The sequence below is a fragment of the Notamacropus eugenii genome, chromosome 1 (assembly GCF_028372415.1).
Source record: "Notamacropus eugenii isolate mMacEug1 chromosome 1, mMacEug1.pri_v2, whole genome shotgun sequence".
Classification (NCBI taxonomy): domain Eukaryota; kingdom Metazoa; phylum Chordata; class Mammalia; order Diprotodontia; family Macropodidae; genus Notamacropus; species Notamacropus eugenii.
In genome coordinates, this window is record NC_092872.1 from 437,781,455 (window position 1) to 437,790,820 (window position 9,366).

General features: G+C 40.1%; 1 pseudogene; it reads right to left on the bottom strand.

Moving 5' to 3' along the window:
• Window positions 1–582: 582 nt before the first annotated feature.
• Window positions 583–1,453, bottom strand: LOC140518154 (elongation factor 1-delta-like; annotated as a pseudogene).
• Between the last annotated feature and the right edge of the window lie 7,913 nt (window positions 1,454–9,366).

A 9,366-nucleotide genomic window follows, 5' to 3' on the forward strand; every position in this document is an offset into this window, starting at 1 on the left:
TAATTACTCCTTGGTTGTAGTCCCAGTTCCTTTGCTTTATGGAATATCATATTCCAATTTCTTTGATCTTTTAATGAAGAAGCTGGAAGGTCCTGTGTGATCCTGAGTGTAACTCCTAGATATTTGAATTATTTCTTTCTGGCTGCTTACAGTATTTTCTCCTTCACTTGATAGTTCTGGAATTTGGCAATGATTTTCCTTGATGTTTTTAGTTTGGGATCCCTTTCGGGAGGTGTATGGTGGATTTTTTCGATGACTATTTTGTTCTCTGGATCTAGGACTTCTGGGCAGTTTTGCTTGATGATTTCTTGGAAGATGTTGTCCAGGCTCTTTTTCTCATCATGGCTATCTGATTGACCAATAATCCTTAGATTTTCTCTCCTGGATCTACTTTCCAGGTCAGTTGTTTTTCAAATGAGATATTTTGCATTTTCTTCTATGTTTTCGTTCTTTAGATTCTGTTTGACTGATTCCTAATGTCTCATAAAGTCATTAGCTTCTACTTGCCAGATTCTATTTTTTTTTTTTTTCCAAATTTAAACCTTTATTTCAGTTACAGATTCACACACATTCAGGGGCCTTTTAGATCTTGTTAAAAGCTGCTATGTCAACACTCTGCTCATAATCTTCAGACTTGGTGATCTCCTCCTCCAGGATGTCTGTGCCCACCTTGTCATCCTCTGCCACACACTGGATCTGCAACTTCCAAATGACATACCCCACAGGCACCAACTTGGAGCCTCCCCAGACCAATCCATCCAGCTCTATGGAGCAGATACACTCCTGCAACTTTGCCATGTCTGTCTCATCATCCCAAGGCTTGACATCTAGGAAGATAGAAGACTTTGCAATTAGCCTTGGCTTCTTGGCCTTCTTCTCTTCATACTGGCAAAGGCATTCCTCCCGAAGGCTGGCTGCCTCCTTGTTTTCTTCCTCATCATCGCTACCAAACAAGTCATTATCATCATCTTCATTGTCCTCTACTGGGGTGGCTGCCTTCTTAGCGGGTGATGTGGTGAGTAGCTCCACCTTCTGCATGGGGGATACATGCTCAGTCTAAGGATCCAGAGAAAGGTGGGAAGGGGAGCAATTTCTCCAGGGTACACAGCTGAATTTCAAGCTTGGAGATGGTCAGCTGTAAGCCCTGAATCACACTCCAAAGGCTCTGGTTCTCTGCCTCTAAATTGGGTATTCTGGTGACCAGCTCACTATGGTCCCCACTGGGACCACTGGAAGAGCTTGTGTTTGCACTCTGTTGGGAAGAGACAGGCACAGGACCATTCATCTGCTTGTAGAACTTTCTCTCTGCATCATTGTACTTGAATTTGTCAAACCAGTTCCTCTCATGTACCAGGAAGCTGGTGGCTGTCTTCACTCCGTGAGAAGGGAGGGCAGCAGTGAAAGGTGAATCCCAAAGCCAACATGGCAGGAAGTGGAGGGGAAAGGGCCTCATTCTATTTTTTATCATATTGCTTTCTTCAGTTAACTTTTGCATCTTGTTTTCCATCTATCCAATTGTTCCTTCTAAAAAAAAATGTTATTTTCTCCATTTAGGCTTTGTACTTCCCTTTCCATTTATTCAATTTTCCTTTTAAATTCTTCTGTGATTTCTTTTTTCCTATTTCTAAAATCATTGGTCAGTTTTTCTTCTATTTCTCTAATTTGGCTTTTAAAATCCTTCCTGAGTTCTTCCAAGAAGGCTCTTTGTGCTTCACACCAGTTCACATTCCGTCTCAAGTTTCAGATAGGAGTTCAATCTCAATCCTGACATCTTTGGTATTCATGTTTTGACCCTCATCCCCATAGAAAGATTCTATGGTCTTTTCTCTTCTGCTTTGCTCCTTAATCATGATGATCACCCTTTTCCTGACTTTTAAAGCAGTTCTCTGTGTTTGGGGCACAGGGGGCTCTGTCCCATAATTCTTGTGCTCAAAACTTTAGGCTTTGTGTGTTGTGACCTCTGGTTCTTTCAGCTAGAAGCTAAAATGCCGCAGCTTTCCTAGTGCTGAGCTGAATGGTGTTGAAAAGCAGAGACCAAGTGAAGTCTTTTAACATTTCCCCAGAGTTACCCTGGGGATAGCTGCATTAAGTGTGGGAGAGGAGTGATTTGGTGCAAGCAGGTCTTATGTGCTGAGGTAGCAAATAAGGCAAGCTCAGTGGCTGGTGATTCCATCTGCTGTAGTGTCTTCCTGATTTACCTGGGGGCACTGAGGCATACCTGGGGTCCTAGTATTGGCAGTTGTGGGCTTCACTCCTCTGGGGCTCAGAATCTTCTCCCTGTTTGCTGCAGTGGGGCTGTCTGGGATGGTACTGGTCCTGCACTGTTGCCCTTCAGCCACAGCAAGAGGGATCCTCGTTTGCAATTTTCCTAGCCTCAGGGCCTAAGAGACTGTTTATCCCTTCTGCTGCTCCCACTTTTCCAGGATTTTTCCTTGGGAGATATTCTCTGGACTCTTCAAGGTCAACAAGGGACAGGAGATAGCAATTATAGATTATTCCACCATCTTAGCTTCCAGAAGTCTCCCTCTCCCCTCCTTTTTAACCAACAGACAATCCCTAAGTTTCTATATCACTGAAAATCATGGAGTACTCTGATGAATCAAAATATCAGGTAAATGAAAGGCAATAAAAGCCTACAGGATGAGTGTAAAATGCCTGTGCTTCACCTTATCAACAATGATTTACACAGAAGTGGTGTCAAATATTAGATTTAATATTGCATTGGGCCTTAGAGCTCACCTACCCCCCTACCCCCAATAATCTTGCAAATGAGAAAGCTGAGAACCAGGGGGATGAAATAACTTGTCTCTGTTAAAACAGGTAATAATTAAGAGAGCAGAGATTCAAATTCACATTTTCTGATTGTCAACTCATATAATTTAGGCTAAACTATGATGATTCCCCTCTCTTCTGTGGCCTCACTTGTTCTTGTTCTTGGTCCATAGAAGTTATAGAGGTGTCCTCCTTACCAATGATATCAGAAACATATTAAAGCAAGTTCTTAAAGGGGAAGGGTTCCATGGCATGCAAGGAAGAATAATCAGGGCTATTTATTGAGAAAAAAGAACATGAACAATCAAATAGTGTTTACTAAGTGCCTACTATCTATCAGGCCCAGTGAAAGCATCCAGAGTCCCAACAACAATAGGGAAGTAGTAGACATTTCTTTAAAAAGTTCCAGTACTATGCAAGAGAGAGAAGGCTTATTCTAGGTTGTTAGAGAGGGCAGCAAAAGGGCTAGTGCCTTAATGGTACTAGAGGGCCAGATTAAACCTTTCTGTTTGGAAGGAAGGCCCAACAGGAGCTATTTAATTAGGCAACAAGTTCCCTATCCTAGTAGAATAGAATGATGTAATGGCTGCACAACTGACATGAGTAATATCAAATCAGGAATCCATGCACTTCTATGGAGGTGGAACTTAATGACCTCTGAGGTTCCGCCAATCTTAATAATAATAATTCTATGAGTATATTTATTTAATCTGGAAAAATCAAATTATCCACTAGAACACCATACTACCCTCACATCAGAGGGCCCACACAAGAACCAGTGGGAAGCACTACTGAAATTCCCCTTTTAGGCTAATGAGTAAAAATCTCACCACATCATATCCTCACAGTGAGTTTTCATTTTCTTATTATGTTATCTCCACTTTTATTCTCCATCTCTTCCTCTTTTCTGCTCATAGCATCACTCCCCCTCAGGAAAGTAGTTAATGATTTCCTGAATCCCTCTGGTATCCACACCTCCTCCCTTGAGAACATCTCCTGCTGGGTCTTCTCACACAGTTACAATTTTGTTTGACAAAAGATTTCTCAGTTTCACTTTGAATGTGCGTTTCTTCAATTCTACTCAGTGTCCCTTTACCTCTCCTTTCTATTCACTCTGATTTGGGCTTAGAATGGAACATTCTCCTTATATTTTCTAAACTGAATTTAGTTAAATTCCTGCTTTGCTATCATTTTTATGTCATTAATAGTACTTTTTCATTCATGTATTTTGATTTTTCAAAGTGCTTTGTTTTCTACAATGATAGGAATCCTGCTGTAATAGGAGGTGATCTCAAATCCTGGTCCTGTCACTAAATTGCTGTGTGACCCTGGGTGACTCACTATATATGTCTAAACCTCAACTCACCTAATCTAGAAAATGATCAGGTTGGATGACATGACATTTAAAGTCCTTTCAAACTTTAACACTCTGTTATAATATACAATTTTAATGGGACTTCTGTCTATAGTATTTTATGTTGAAGGGTTCCTTCCCACTCTAAAACTCAACCTATATCTCATATGTATATGTTTTGTGTGTGTTCACATACAAATAGGCAAATGCGTATGCATGTAAATATGCATATATGTGTGTATATACATGTGTACGTGTGTGTATACACATATACACACAGACTATTTGTTGCTGTTTGCACATCATTTTTGAAGAGGACCACTGAAATCATAGAGTGTTTTAGATTTAAAAAGCAGACTTGCACAAACTTGTCAGCCTCATTCTCTCTTCCAGAATCTTTGAAATCCAGTGGCAAGACAAGAGTCAGGAAAACTGACCAGAGCCTGGGCAGCAGTGGAAGACCTTGACATCTTCAATGTCTGCCCAAACTCTAAACACTCCTCAGTTCCTGTTTCAGCTACCTTCATGGTCAATGGAACAAATTATTCTCATCCATATACTCCACCAGGAATAGTCTTCACAAGCTTGGGGTAGACACCACACTAACTCTGTGACAGTCGCCTGTTTCCTTCAACTTGATTTACCAAGGTGTGGCCATTGTGCATGCTACAGCTTTTTGGAGTCACAGGGGAGAATTGAGTGCCAGTAGACACCAAAGGTGGATGAGCAGCCCTGAAATGGGCTCTGCAAGCCTTCATACCAGAGGTGTCAGTCCTCCCTAAATACCCCACACACCCCACATATGGCAGATAGAAGGTTCAGGGCACAGTGTGCCAGTCTTGGAATCAGGGAGACCTCAATTCAAATTCTGCCTCAAACACTTAGTAGCTGTAAGATCCTGGGTAAATCATTTAACTCTGATTGATTTAATTCTTTATCTGTAAAATGAGCTAGGGAAGGAAATGGGAAACCACTCCAGTATCTTTGCAAAAAAAAGGGAGATTCACAGAGGCAGACATGACTGAAACAACTGAAAAACAACAACTATAAAGCTTGAAACTTTCACTTCTAGAAGACACAGACACAAACAGGACAGCATTAAAACTAAAATATTGAGTATATGTTTAACATACACTCACATTAAAGGGAGTAATTAGAAAAGAATCAGAAGGATTTTGGTTAAAGTTCTGGTTCTGAAACATACTGGCTCTATGAATCTGGAAAAGTTGTTTGACTTTTCATTTTCCTAGGTATCTCTCTAAGACTTTGTTATAAAACACATATATGTTGAATTGACACAGGGAGTTTCCTCATTGGGAATTTCCCTACATCCATAAAATTACAGGCCTGGTCAATATTGCATGCATATGTACATGCATACCTGCATGTATGCATAAAGCACTGTCTTCTGTATCAGAGTTTGTCATCTGCATTAGTAGATTGAAAACTCATTCCTCTATCAATGAAATAATGGAATCTTAAAGCATTCAGGAAATAAATATACACACACACACACACACACATATACACACAAATATGTATATGAAGGTAGGTTATAATTACAATTACCTTTTATCTTTACTTGGCATCACAACTATTTTTCCACACATAGAAATAGTTTATGGAAAGTGTATTTATATAGAAGATATCCTACCCACCATAAATTTAAAGCATCATCCATATGTATACTCAAGAACTAATTCGACATGTTAATGCATCCACAATTGTATAGTTGTCATGTAACTTTTAATTATTTTTAAAACCTTGCACACTTTCTCATTATAAGCAATATCTGTCCATATCTTCCCATCAATTTTTTATGAAAGCTCCACCTAAACCTTATATCCAGTAAATGGGCATGGAGCAAGATTCAACTTTGGAACCAGTGTCAAAAAATAGTCAGTTGGGCTGTGGCTGCTCGGAGCTGCTACTGCTACCACTGGTGCTGTAACCACCACTTCTGCAGCTTTCCAACCCTTCAGTCCCTCCCGTCTCTTAGTCATGGCAGCAGCACCTCTGAGAGTGTGCATCGTGGGCTCAGGCAGCTGTGCTTCCCCCACAGCCCACAAAATACCTGTGAAAGGAACTCTCAACACAGTCAAGAGCAGCAGAAGCCACAGAACAACAGATCAAAAGAGGTTTCCAGTCAAAGATAACTGGGAAGGCTGACAGGAAAAGTCTATCTCATAGGATGCTGAGAAGAGTGGAGCACAGTCCTTGCCATGCAGCACTGGGAGGAACAGGACCTGAACAGACCTCTAGGCAGAGTTACTAGCAGGAAATGTCCCAGATACCTCAACCCACAAGTGACAGAGAAAGCTCCAAAGGTCAGTGAAGGAAGGCTTGCCCAGCAAGATGAGAGGGAACAGTTTCTTCAGCAATAGCCCCAGGCTAAGGCAGAGGCCTTGGCAGCTATAGAGGCTGGGAAGCCTCCATTGTTTAGGTAGCTCAGCTTAAAGTCTCTGGCTACAGGGAGCTGCTGAGTCTAATCTCTTGACAAAGATTCAGAAGTCAAGTAACAGGCTGGGAAAATGCCCAAAAAAGGGGGGAAAAAATAACATCATAGAAGGTTGCATTCTTGGTGAACAGGTATCTCCTCTCATCCTTTCACATGAGGAAGAACAAGGCTTACTATCACAGGAAGTTAAGACCCCTGCCTCTACGGCCTCCAAAGTGAATTTAAACAGGGTTCAAGCAATAGAAGAGCTTGAAAAGCAAGTTAGCACCTTGGTAAAGGAGAACCAAAAAAAAAATGCTTAGGAAAATAACACCTTTTAAAAGAGGCTAACACAATTGGAAAAAGAGGTTCAAAAAGTCAATGAGGAGAAGGAGACACTAAAAAGCAGAATTAGCCAAATGGAGGAGAAAATTCAAAAGCTGACTGAACAAAATAGTTCTCTGAAAGAGAGAATTGAGTTTAGGGAAATGAATGACTATGAGATAAACCAAGCAGTTAGAGAATAAAACCAAAAGTTTGAAGAAATAGAAGATAATGTGAAACATCGCATTGAAAAAACAACTGACCTGAAAAATAGATCCAGGAGAGACAATTTAAAAATTATGGGACTACCTGAAAGTCATGATCAGAAAAAGAGCTTAGACATTATCTTCCATGAAATTCTCAAAGAAAACTGTCCTGATATTTTCCAACCAGAGGGCAAAATAAGTATTGAAAGAATCCACTCATCACCTCCTGAAAGAGACCTGAAAAGAGAAACTCCTAGGAATATTGTGGGCAAATTTCAGAGTTCCAAGGTCAAGGAGAAAATACTGCAAGTAGTTAGAAAGACACAATTTGAGTATTGTGAAAATACAATCAGGATAACACAGAATCTGGCAGCTCCAACATTAAGAGATTGAAGGGCTTGGAACAGGATATTAGAGAAATCAAAGGAACTGGGATTAAAACCAAAACTCACCTCATGAAAACTGAGTATAATACTTCAAGGGAATAAATAGTCATTCAATGATATAGAGGACTTTCAAGCATTAATGCTGAAAAGATCAGAAGTGGATAGAAAATTTGACTTTCAAACACAAGAATCAAGAGAAGCTTGCAAAGGTAAATAGGAGAGAGAAATCATAAAAGCCTTTCTAAAGCTGAACTGTTTACATTCTTACATGGAAAGAAAATATTTATAACTCTCAAGACTTTTCTCAGTATTTGGGTAGGTGGAGGGATTACACACACACACACACACACACACACACACAGACAAAGAGGACAGGATGTGTTGAATCAGAAGAGATGATATCCACAAAAAAACCATATAAAATAAAAATTAAGGGGTGAGGGAGGAAAATATGGGGAGGAGAAAGGGAGAAACAGAATGGGCAGGGTATAACTCATAAAAGAGACAAATGTGTTATTTAATGGAGGAGAAAAGGGAGAAGGGGAGGGGGGAAAGTGAATCTACTCTCTCAAATGGCTTGAGGGAATAACATACTAAATTTGGTATGAAAATCTATGTTATACTACAGGAAAGTAGGGGAGGAGATGACAAGTGGGCTGAGGGGAATGATAGAAGGGAGGCCAAGTGGGAGAAGGGAGTAACTAAAAATAAACACTTTTGGGAAGGGACAAGGTCAACTGAGGGAATAAAAAATAATGGCAGATAAAGTAGGATAGAGGGCAATATAGTTAGTATTACACATCATGATTGTTATTGAAGTCTTTTGCAAAATGACACATATATAGCCTGTATTGGATTGCTTACCTCCTCAGTGGGAATGGGTAAGGAGGGAAAGAAAGTGGAATTCAAAGTATTAGAAATGAATGTTGAGAATTATTATTGCATATAACTGGGAAATAAGAAACATAGGTAATGGGGTATAGAAATTTATCTTGCCCTACAAGAAAAGAGAGAAGATGAGGATAAGGGAAGGGTGGGATGTGATAGAAGGGAGGGTTCATTGAGGGAAGGGATAATCAGAATGCAGGGTATTAGGGGGTGGGGGGAGGGGAGAGAGGGGGAAAAATTGGACATGTTACAAAGTGATGTGAAACCAATTAGCATTAAAACAATTGACTGAATTAATTACTGACACTAAATCAGAGACATCTTTAGTTTGGGGAAATGAATTTTAGTCTAAGTCTCCCAGAGGCAGGTCACTTTGGGCAAAATTTGGCATTGATGGAAAAGTTAAGGTTTTAATGGTAAATTTGATTTTATGATTGTTATTTAAGCAGAAACTAGAACAGGTATAGAAAGGCATGTAAGCCACTTAAGACTTGCCTCAAATGATGTTCCTTAGCCAATGTAAAGTTATAGTCATATCTGAAACCTGGTTATTGGAACTTGCTATTTTAAGGTGCTATGGGACTATTAAGTGACTGTTCTTCTGAGTCTAACTCCAGGTATGGATAGCAACAAAGGTAGTCTGAGCCTCCAATCCATGATGCCAGTAAGCCTGTGAGATGCTGGTATGAATTGAAAGAGGTGATCTCATGGGAAGGGTAGGAGAGTAACTGTTCAGTCTGGACTGAGGTAAGATTTTCCTGACTCAATTTCTCCACTGACACCTGGCAGACTCTAAGCCTCACTGAATGCAAGTTGACAATCTACTCCTGCCTGGAACTGACATGAAGTTGGGGAGATATTGGTTTCCTGCAATGTCCCTACTCTTAGTGGCAATTTCCTGTAGTCAAGAGGTTTGTAAACTTAATACCAGATTTATTAAATTATAGATTGTTGGTAGGGGAACATCCAAGGTCAAGTCTAAAATTAAGTCATTAGGCT